Below are 12,674 nucleotides of genomic sequence, written 5' to 3'. Positions count from 1 at the left end.
GCTCTGTCAGTTCACATATCTATTCTTCAGAACAGATTTCAATGATAAGTTTTGATCATGTTTTAAAAATTAAAACACACAGTCAGGAATATATTTTTATTACACTATATACCTCTTTTCTTTGCACTTACTACAGGTATAATTTTACTTTTCTTCTTCTGATTTGGTGATTAAGGTGTAATTCCCACACAGAAATATAATCTCTGTAAAGGCAGTGCCACTGAGGAAGCTGCAAAGAATCTCACCTAGCAGAAGGAGAAACTCCGGTTCAATGGTGGAATCCTACCCACACAGTGTTCAAAGCCTGGCCTCTCCATTTTTACTGTAACATCACATGTTTTCTTAAATACAACAGGGATACAACACACATTCATTAAACAGATTAAAATATTGCTGTATATAAGTAACCATTTCTCCTATTTTCCTACATAACCATTTCCCACATTTATTTATGCAAGGAATGAAACCTCTCATAAGGAGGACATAGGGAAATTGTCCTTACATGTCTATTTAGTAAACGATAATTTTTTAAACAGTCTTCAGAATTCTAACCCTATAAGGTTCCTCTGTTGAAAGATAGTTGATTCACAATGCTACGTTAGTTTCAGCCGCACGGCAACATGATTCAGTCATATAACTTATTTTAGATCCTCTATTGCTGTTTTGTCTAATGAGAACAATAGGAAAACTAGATTGATACACATGATAAATATATTGTAACTAATATCAAGAAAAATTTCCAGAATCAACAAAATAGTTGTTCTCCTTTTCTCTTCTTCTCTAGCATTTCTCTTTCTGATGACAGCAACAGCAAACACAGCAGACAACTTAGAAAATACTGTCTCTATTTTAAAGGGTTTCAGAATTAAGAACAATTAGTTGCATGTATCAGCTGCTCACAAATGGCCAGCTCTTACAACATTCCTTTGGAGCTTCAGATCAAGGATATAAACAGTTTTTGCTTAATGTTCTGACCAGTAGCTGTTACATATTACTGCACTTCATAAGGAAAGCAGTGCAGACCAATGAATGCAGAGACTCAGCAACTATTCCAGGCAAGATGCAAAAAAACAGTGGTTTAGCAATAGCCACACTTAATTCTCAATGCCTCCTGAGCTTTGATAGGACATACTGAGTAAATCGTACAAATATTTTCTTAGGTCAACCTCCCAAGGGAATAGAAATAAAAGCAAAAATAAATTGGATTGAATGAAGCTTTTGTACAGAAAAGGAAACCATAAACAAAATGAAAAGACAGTCTATGAACTAGGAGGAAATATTTGCAAATGATGCTACTGACATGAGTTTAATTTCAAAATATGCACATAGCTCATACAACTCAACAGCAACAACAAAAAACCCAATCCAAAAACTCGCAGAAGACCTAAGTAGACATTCCTCCAAAGAAGACAAACAGATGACAAGAAAAAACATGAAGAGATGCTCAACCTTGCTAATTATTAGAGAAACTAAAATCTAAACCAGAATAAGGTACCACCTCACAACTGTTGGAATGGCTATTATTTAAAAAATCTATAAAGAACAAAAGCCGGAGTAGGTGTGGAGAAAAAGGAACTCTCCTACATTGTTGGTGGGGAAGTGAATTGATGCAGCCACTATGGAAAACAGTTTGGAGGTTCCTCAAAACACTAAAGATAGAACTGCCATCTGATCCAGCAATCCTACTCCTTGGCATATATCTGGACAAAACTATAATTCAGAAAGATACTTGCATCCATATGTTCATAGCAACGTTATTCACAAGCCAAGACGAAGAAACAACCCAAATGTCCATCGACAGATGAATGGATAAAAATGTGGAACATATATACAAGAGAATGCTGTGTATGTGTGTGTGCCAAGCTGCTTCAGTCATATCTGACTCTTTGAGACCCTATGAACAGTAGCCCGCCAGGCTCCTCTGTCCATGGGACTCTCCAGGCAAGAATACTGGAGTGGGTTGCCATGCCCTCCTCCAGGGGATCTTCCCAACCCAGGAACTGAACCTGCATCTCCTGCAACTCCTGTACCGCAGGCGGACTCTTTACTGCTGACGGGGAAGCCCACAGTAGAATACTACTTGGTCATAAAAAAGTATGAAACGCCTTTTGCAACAACATGGATGGACACAGAGATTGCCATACTAAATGAAGTCACTCAGAAAGAAACACAAATACCACATGATATTGTGTAAATGCGATATCTAAAATATGACACAAACAAAATTATCTATGAAACACACACTGACTGATGGAAATGGGGAATAGACTTGTGTTTGCCAAGGTGGAGGTTGTGGTAGGGATAAACTGGGAATTTGGGATTAACAGATGCAAACTATTATACATAGAATGGATAAAAAACAAAGTCGTACTCTATAACACAGGCAATCATATTCAGTATCCTGATAAACTGTAATGAAAAAGAATGTATAAATATGTATAACTGGATCACTTTCCTTACAGAAGAAAAGAATACAACATTATAAATCAACTATATTTCAATAAAATGTTTAAAAAAATTATTAAAAATATGATGTATCTTTTTTAAAAATTAAATTTCAGTAAATAATCATTTTCTAGAGAAATAGAAACACTGTAACTTCTTCTTACAGAAATCTCAATACTATGGTACTTGAAAGACCTGGCACTTTTCATGCAATTCCAGGGATATCTTCCTGTCTTCTGACCCTCTCTGATTCTCTTCATAATTTCAGCTCCCTCTGACACTTAGAGGCAAGCACTATCTTTAAAAAAAAATTAGTCCTGGTCGTTTACAATTCAGTGGCCAGCCACCTATGCCTAGCACTGCAATTCTTAGAGCTGCTCTTTTGTCCTGATCATCAAATTCCTGTTTCTCTAGCTGTCTTCAGTAGCACCTTTTATGAATGGGGATCAGTCTTGCTTTAACCAATTCTTCTCCTAGGAGCCAACATTCAGTTCAGTTCAGTTCAGTCGCTCAGTTGTGTCCAACTCTTTGCGACCCCATGGACTGCAGCACGCCAGGCCTCCCTGTCCATTACCAACTCCCGGAGTTTATCCAAACTCATATGCATTGAATCAGTGATGCCATCCAACCATCTCATCCTCTGTCGTCCCCTTCTCCTTCTGCCTTCAGTCTTTCCCAGCATCAGAGTCTTTCCAGTGAGTCAGTTCTTTACATCAGGTGGCCAAAGTGTTGGAGTTTCAGCTTCAGCATCAGTCCTTCCAATGAACATTCAGGACCGATTTCCAATAGGATGGACTAGTTTGATCTCCTTGCAGTCCAAGGGACTCTCAAGAGTCTGCTCCAACACCACCGTTCAAAAGCATCAATTCTTCAGCCCTCAGCCTTCTTTATGTTCCAACTCACACATCCATACAGGACTCCTGGAAAACCATAGCTTCAACTAGGCGGACCTTTGTCAGCAGAGTAATGTCTCTGCTTTTTAATATATTGTCTAGATTGGTCATAGCTTTTCTTCCAAGGAGCAAGCGTCTTTTAATTTCATGGCTGCAGCGATTTTTGAGCCCAAGAAAATAAAGTCTTTCACTGTTTCCATTGTTTCCCCATGAAGTAATGGGACTGGAGGCCAAGATCTAAGTTTTTTGAATGTAGCATTTTTGCCAGCTTTTTCACTCTCTTGTTTCACTTTCATCAAGAGGTGCTTTAGTTCCTCTTCACTATCTGCCATACGTGTGGTGTCATCTGGATATCTGAGGGTATTGATATTTCTCCCAGCAATCTTGATTCCAGCTTGGGCTTCATCCAGCTCGGCATTTCACATGATGTACTCTAAATATAAGTAAAATAAGCATGGTGACAATATACAGCCTTGACGTACTCCTTTCCCAATTTGGAACTAATCCATTGTCCCATGTCCGGTTGTTAACTGTTGCTTCTTGACCTGCATATGGATATCTCAGGTGGCAGGAAAGGTGGTCTGGTATTCCCATCTACTTAAGAATTTTCCACAGTCTGTTGTGATCCACACAGTTAGTTTTATCATAGTCAGTAAAGCAAAGTAGATGCTTTTCCAGGATTCTCTTGCTTTTTCTGTGATCCAATGGATCTTGGCAATTTGATCTCTGGTTCCTCTTCAATATCTCTCATGAAATTTCATTAGCTTCCCATAGCACCACACTCCTTCTTACCTCCAAGTTTGGCTAACTTTACAGGGTCTTACAGATGAAGATTAAATATCTTCGATAAGAAATCCTTTATTTACTGGTCCAAAAACAGAAATATAGACCAATGGAAAAAAATAGAAAGACCAGAAATAAACCCATGCACCCATAGGTACCTTATTTTTGAGGCAAGAATATACAACGGGGCAAAGACAGCCTTTTCAATAAATGGTACTAGGAAAACTGTATAGTTACATGTAAAAGGATGAAATTAGAACACTTCCAAACACCATACACAAAGATAAACCCAAAATGGATTAAAGACTTAAATGTAAGGCCAGAAACTATAAAACTCTTAGAGGATAACATAGGCAGAACTGTTGATGACATAAATCAAAGCAAGATCCCCCATGACCCACCTCCTAGAGTAATGGAAATAAAAACAAAAGTAAACAAGTGGGACCTGATTAAATTTAAAAGTGTTTGCACAGCAAAGGAAACTATAAGCAAGGTGAAAAGACAATCCTCCGGATGGGAGAAAATAAAAGCAAACAAAACAACTGACAAAGGATTAACTTCCAAAATATACAAGCAGCTCATACAACTCAATACCAGAAAAACAAACAACCCAAACAAAAAGTGGGAAAAAGACCTAAACAGACATTTTTCCAAAGAAGACAAGCAGATGGCTAACAAACACACGAAAAGATGCTCAACATTACTCATTATTAGAGAAATGCAAATCAAAACTACAATGAAATATCACATCACACCAGTCAGAATGGCCATCATCAAAAAGTCTACAAACAATAAATGCTGGAGAGGGTGTGGAGAAAAAGGAATGCTTTTGCACTGTTGGTGGGAAGGTAAATTGATACAGCCACTATGGAAGACGGTATGGAGACTCCTTAAAAAACTAGGAATCAAACCACCATATGACCCAGCAATCCCACTCCTAGGCATACACCCTGAGGAAATCAAAACTGAAAAATACACATGTATCCCATTGTTCACTGCAGCACTATTCACAATAGCTAGAACATGGAAGCAACCTAGATGCCCCTCGACAGATGAATGAATGGATAAAGAAGTTGTGGTACATGTACACAATGGAATATTATGCAGCCATAAAAATAAACAGCTTGAGTTAGTCTTAACGAGGTGGATGAACCTAGAACCTATTACACAGAGTGAAGTAAGTCAGAAGAGAAAGATAAATACAGTGTTCTAGTGCATACATACAGAATCTAGAAAAATGGTTCTGAAGAATTTATTTACAGGGCAGCAGTGGAGAAACAGACATAGAGAACAGACTTATGGACGTGGGGAGAGGGGAGGAGAGGGTGAGATGTACGGGAAGAGTAACATGGAAACTTATATTACCATGTGTAAAATAGACAGCCAACGGGAATTTGCTGTCTGGCTCAGGAAACTCAAACAGCGGTCTGGATCAACTTGGACGGGTGGGATGGGGAGGGAGACGGGAGGGAGGTTCAAAAATGAGGGGATATATGTATACCTATGGCTGATTCATGTTAAGGTTTGACAGAAAACAACAAAACTCTGGAAAGCAATTATCCTTCAATAAAAAAAAATTTTTTTTTTAAAAGCAAAAAAAAAAAAAATAAAATAAATTTAAAGCACCAAGAGAATGAGTGGGAAAAAAAGAAATCCTTATTTATTTATTTATTTTGTGTGGTCTTCCTATGTGTCCCCACCGCGTTTTGTGTATTAGCCTATTAGAGCACATCGCGAGGCACTGCGATAATTGAGTCGCTGATATCTCTGCTACTCAACTACGATCTTCCTGAAGGAAGTAACAGGGAGTGACCTGGGCACCGCTTCATTCCCAATGTCTAGCTATTACTTGGTAGCCATCCAAATTTTAAAAATAAAGAAATCAGTGAAGAAATGAGGAGACTTAGATGCTTAAGAGCAAAGATGCTGTCACAGGCTATTTGTAACCTCGTTAGGTTCGCTGTAGCGCTTTGCATAACAGTAGTAGTCATAATAACAACACCATCAACTACCATTGCAACATTCACAGCCGTTGCCGAAATTATCTGAGCATTTCCTACGTAACAGTCTTTCTGCTATGTGCCTCACACAACTTACAGCTCAGTTTATCAGTGTTTGTTCAGCTGACAAACTTTGCTATATGACAGCTCTTACATTGCATAAATTAACAACGCTCTCTGGATTAATTGCCAAAGATGTTGTCACTTTGCATGATTTAGAAGTATTTTTATTGTAAACTGAATAAATTCTCATCATGGTGCCTACAAAATGGAAAACTGCAAGCAAAATATTTAGTAAGCTTTATTTTCTATAGATTATTCTTATTCAAGATTAATGCATAGCGGGCAAGATCCTCATCTAATCATACATTTTTGCTAGCCACGTTAAATCACATTATCAAAAGTTATTACTGTATTACACAGCCATTTTTAGTCACAGTCTAAGAAAAAACTGAAAGGAGTATTTAACTGTAGTTTTTAAGTTGAGTAAAATGATAGGTTTGTAAGTATTCTTTTCTGAGTATCCTTTTAAATCAAATTATTTTTCAATTGAAGTATAACTCACTGACAATACTATGTTAGCTCTAAGAACAACACAGTGATTCAATACTTCTATACATTATGAAATGATCACCATGGTAAGCCTAGTTAGCATCTGTCACCATACAAACATATTATAACACTGACTACATTCCCCATGCTGTACATTTCACCTCCATAGTTAATTTATTCTGTAACTATAAGTTGTACCTCTTAATCCCCCTCACTTATTTCACTCATTCTCCCATCCTCAGGCCATCTGGCAGCCACCACTTTATTCTCTGCATCAATGACTCTGTTTCTATTTTGTTATGTTTGCTCATTCATCACAGTTTTTAGATTCCACACACAAATGAAATCACACCATATTTGCCTTCCTCCATTTGACTTATTCCACTTGGCAAAATATCCATTAAGTCTATCCATATTGTCACAAATGGCAAGATTTTATTCTTTTTAATGGTTATATAATATAACTGCCAAAAAAGATGTCCTTTTCATTATAGGGGACCGGAATGCAAAAGTAGAAAGTCAAGAAACACCTGGAGTAACAGGCAAATCTGGACTTAGAGTACAGAATGAAGCAGGGCAAAGGCTAATAGAGTTCTGCCAAGAGAACACACTGGTCATAGCAAACACCCTCTTCCAACAACACAAGAGAAGACTCTACACATGGACATCACCAGAGGGTCAACACTGAAATCAGACTGATTATATTCTTTGCACCCAAATATGAAGAAGCTCTATACAGTCAGCAAAAACAAGACCGGGAGCTGACTGTGGCTCGGATCATGAACTTCTTATTGCCAAATTCAGGCTTAAATTGAAGAAAGTGGAGAAAACCACTAGGCCATTCAGTTATGACCTAAATCAACTCCCTTATGACTATACAGTAGAAGTGAGAAACAGGTTTAAGGAACTAGATCTGTTGACAGAGTGCCTGATGAACTACGGATGGAGGTTCGTGACATTGTACAGGAGACAGGAATCAAGACCATCCCCAAGAAAAAGAAATGCAAAAAAGCAAAATGGCTGTCTGAGGAGGCCTTACAAATAGCTGTGAAAAGGTGGGAAGTGGAAAGCAAAGGAGAAAAGGAAAAATATACCCATCTGAATGCAGAGTTCCCAAAGAATAGCAAGGAGAGATAAGAAAGCCTTCCTCAGCAATCAATGCAAAGAAATAGAGGAAAACAACAGAAAGGGAAAGACTAGAGATCTCTTCAAGAAAATTAGAGATACCAAGGGAACATTTCATGCAAAGATGCGCTCAATAAAGGACAGAAATGGTAGGAACCTAACAGAAGCAGAGATATTAAGAAGAGGTGGCAAGAATACACAGAAGAACCGTACAAAAAAGATCTTCATGACCCAGATAATCACGATGGTGTGATCACTCACCTAGAGCCAGACATCCTGGAATGTGAAGTCAAGTGGGCCTTAGGAAGCATCACTACAAACAAAGCTTGTGGAGCTGATGGAATTCCAGCTGAGCTATTTCAAATCCTGAAAGATGATGCTGTGAAAGTGCTGCACTCAATATGTCAGCAAATTTGGAAAACTCAGCAGTGGCCACAGAACTGGAAAAGGTCAGTTTTCATTCCAATCCCAAAGAAAGGCAATGCTGAAGAATGCTCAAACTACCGCACAATTGCACTCATTTCACATGCTAGTAAAGTAATGCTTAAAATTCTCCAAGCCAGGCTTCAGCAATACATGAACCGTGAACTTCCAGATGTTCAAGCTGGTTTTAGAAACGGCAGAGGAACCAAAGATCAAATTGCCAACATCCACTGGATCATTGAAAAAGCAAGAGCTTTCCAGAAAAACATCTATTTCTGCTTTATTGACTATGTCAAAGCCTTTGACTGTGTGGATCACAATAAACTGTGGAAAATTCTGAAAGAGATGGGAATATCAGACCACCTGACCTGCCTCTTGAGAAACCTATATGCAGGTCAGGAAGCAACAGTTAGAACTGGACATGGAACAACAGACTGCTTCCAAATAGGAAAAGGAGTACATCAAGGCTGTATATTGTCACCCTGCTGATTTAACTTATATGCAGAGTACATCATGAGAAACACTGGGCTGGAGGAAGCACAAGCCTGAATCAAGATTGCCGGGAGAAATATCAATAACCTCAGATATGCAGATGACACCACCCTCATGGCAGAAAGTGAAGAAGAACTAAAGAGCCTCTTGATGAAAGTGAAAGAGGAGTGTGAAAAAGTTGGCTTCAAGCTCAACATTCAGAAAACCAAGATCATGGCATCTGGTCCCATCACTTCATGGCAAATAGATGGGAAACAGTGGAAACAGCGGCAGACTTTATTTTCTTGCCCTCCAAAATCACTGCAGATGGTGACTGCAGCCATGAAATTAAGATGCTTACTCCTTGGAAGGAAAGTATGACCAACCTAGATAGCATATTAAAAAGCAGAGACATTACCTTGCCAACAAAGGTCCATCTAGTCAAGGCTATGGTTTTTCCAGTGGTCATGTATGGATGTGAGACTTGGACTGTGAAGAAAGCTGAGCACAGAAGAATTGATGCTTTTGAACTGTGGTGTTGGAGAAGACTCTTGAGAGTCCCTTGGACTGCAAGGAGATCCAACCCGTCCATCCTAAGGGAGTTCCGTCCTGGGTGTTCATTGGAAGGGCTGATGCTGAAGCTGAAACTCCAATACTTTGGCCACCTGATGTGAAGAGTTGACTCACTGGAAAAAACCCTGATGCTGGGAGGGATTGGGGGCAGGAGGAGAAGGGGACGACAGAGGATGAGATGGTTGGATGGCATCATCAACTTGATGGACATGGGTTTGCATGGACTCCGGGAGTTGGTGATGGATAAGGAGGCCTGGCTTGCTGCGGTTCATGGGGTTGCAAAGAGTCGGACACGACTGAGTGACTTAACTGAACTGAGCTGAACATCATCTATTTCATATGCATATATATATATATATATATAGGTGTGTGTGTATATATATTCTGTGTGTATTGTATGTGTGTGTGTGCACATGCTAAGTCACTTAATTATGTCCGACTCTTTGCAATCCTATGGACTGTATCCTGCTAGGCTCCTCTGGCCAGGGTATTCTCTAGGCATGAATACTGGAGTGGGTTGTCATGCACTCCTCCAGGGGATCTTCCCCACCCACAGATCGAACCTGCATCTCCTGCGGCGCCGGCATTGCAGGCAGATTACTCACCACTGAGCCACCAGGGAAGCCCATGTGTGTATATGACATCATCTGTACTCATTAATCTATTGATGAGCACTTAGGCTGCTTTCAAATCTTGGCTATTTTAAATAATACTGCAACAAACATAAGGGTGTACACATCATTTTGAATGAGTGTTTTGCTTTCTTCAGATAAATATGCAATAGTGAAATGCTGAAATACATGGTAGAAATATGTGGCAGTCCTATTTTTAACTTTTTAGAGAACCTCAAAGCTATTTTCTATATTGGTTGTAGCAATTTACATTCTTTCCAACGATGTGCAGAAGTTCTCTTTTCTCTACAACCTCACCAACATTTATTTGTTGCTTTTTGATAACAGACATTCTGATAGATGTGAAGTGATATCTCACTGAGGTTTTGATGATGTTGAACATATTTTCATGTATCAACTGGCTAACTGTATTTCTTCTTCAGAAAAATGTCTGTTCAGTTCCTCTGCTCATTTTTAATCAGCTTATTTTGACGTTGAGTTGCATGAGTTCATTGACTATTTTGGATATTAACCACTGATCAGATATGTCATTTGCAAATATATTCTCCCATTTAGTAGGTTGACTTTTTTTGTGTTTATAGTTTTCTTTGCTATGGAAAAGCTTTTTAAATTGATGTAGTCCCATTTGTTTATTTTTGCTTTTGTTGCCTTTGCACAAGGACATATATCAAATATATATATATATATATATGTGTGTGTGTGTGTGTGTGTGTGTGTGTGTGTATATACTGCTGAGACCAATGTAAAAAAAAAAAAATAATGCCTATGCTTAGGAGTTCCATGTCTTACATTTAAGTCTTTCATCTATTTTGATGTTTTGCTTGTTTGCTTTGCTTTGTTTTGTATATGGTATGATAAAGTAGCCCAGTTTAATTATTTTGAATTTAGTTGTCCAGTTTCCCAACAGCATCTATTGAAGAGGCTACTTTTTCCACTGTATGCCATTGCTTTTTGGGGTCATAGGTAAATTGGTCAGGGAAGCATGGGCTCATCTCTGGGCCCTTTATCCTGTCTCACTGATCTTTGCATTGAGTGAGTACCACACTGTTTTGATTAGTGTTCAGTTCAGTTCAATCGCTCAGTCGTGTCCGACTCTTTGCGACCCCATGCGATGCAGCACGCCAGGCCTCCCTGTCCATCACCAACTCCCGGAGTTTACTCAAACCCATGTCCATCGAGTCGGTGATGCCATCCAACCATCTCATCCTCTGTCATCCCCTTCTACTAGGAAGTTTGTTACATCTAGCCTTGTTCTTCTTTCTCAAGGTTGTACTGGCTATTTAAAACCTTCTGTGACTACATATAACTTTTAGAATTATTTATCCTAGTTCTACAAAACTTGCTATTGGAATTTTTATAGGTATTGCACTGAACCTGTAGATTGGCTTGGGTGATATGTCCACTTTAATAGCATTAATTCTTCCAATCCATGAGCACAGTGTATCTTTCTGTAGGTTTGTGTCAAAATCAACTTATCAGTGTCTTATACCTTTCTGAGTAAAAGTCTTTTAACACCCTCAGTTAGATTTATTCTGTGGTGTGTTATTTTTTATGCAATTTCAAAAGCAAATTGTTAAACTCTCTGATAGTTTGTTGCTAATGTATAGAAATGGAACATTTATGTATATTAACTCTTACCACAACTTTCCTGAGTTTATTTATGAGTTCTGATGGTTTTTGGTATCTTTAGGATGTTCTGTATATTGTACCATGTCATCTGCAAACAGTGGCAGTTTTATATTTTTCTTTCCATTTTAGATTTCTACTAGTTACTTTCCTTGTGCAATTGCTGTGGCTAGGGCTTCCACTACTATGTTGGATAAAAGTGATGAGAATGGGCATCCATTTCTTGTCTCTTTTCTTAGAGGAGATGTTCTTAGCTTTTCACCATTGTTTATGTTACCTGTAGGCTTGTCATTTAAGACCTTTATTATATTGAGGTATAGTCCCTCTATATCACATTCTTGCAAGTGCTTTTTTGTAAATGGGTGTTTAACTTTATCACAAGCCTTTTCTTCATCTATTGAGACGATCACATAATTTTTATCCTTGAATTTGTTAATGTCAGATGTTTCAATGATTGACCTGCATATATTGAACCATCCTTGCATCACTGGGTAAATTCTACTTGAATAGGGTGTATGATCTTTTTAATGTATTGTCAAATTAAGTTTGCTGATATTTGGTCAAAAATGTTTGTATTTATGTTCTTTATTGATATTGACCAATAGTTACCTTTTTTTCCCCCCTATCTTTTGGTGATGTCTTTGTCTAGTTTTGCTTTCAGCATTCATTGAGTTCTTATGAATGAGTTCACTGAAGATTCTGTTCTCTTTGAATGAGTTGTTAAGCATTCCTTCCTCTTAAATTTTTTGGAGTAGTTTGAGAAGAATAGGTTTTAATCCTTCTCTAGATGTTTGGTAGAATTCACCAGTAAAGCATTCTGTTCCTAAACTTTATTTTTTAAGTTCTGATTCAACTTCATTACTGGTAATTGGTCTGTTCATATTCTCTATTTCTTCTAGATTTCATCTACAGGATATTGTGCATTTCTAGGATTTTATCCATATCAATCAGGTTGTCAATTTTGTTGGTGTATAACTGCTTGTAGTAATCTCTTATGATCCTTTATATTTCTGTGGTTTCAGCTGAAACTTCTCTTTCATTTTTTATTTCATTTATTTTGAGACCTCTCTCTCTTTTTTCTTAGACCTGCCAAAAAGTTTACTAATTTTGTTTATCTTTTCAAAGAAAATAGCTCTTAGTTTCTTTGATCT

General features: G+C 38.1%; 1 protein-coding gene across 1 annotated transcript in view; it reads right to left on the bottom strand.

Annotated features, from left to right (window-relative positions):
- The window catches only part of MMP16 (matrix metallopeptidase 16), a 378,595-nt gene that overhangs the window by 64,765 nt on the left and 301,156 nt on the right, over positions 1–12,674 (bottom strand). The window lies entirely within an intron of this gene.

Source organism: Cervus elaphus, chromosome 21, assembly GCF_910594005.1.
Source record: "Cervus elaphus chromosome 21, mCerEla1.1, whole genome shotgun sequence".
In the NCBI taxonomy this organism is placed as follows: Eukaryota; Metazoa; Chordata; class Mammalia; order Artiodactyla; family Cervidae; genus Cervus; species Cervus elaphus.
This window is presented reverse-complemented; position numbering and strand designations above follow the sequence as displayed.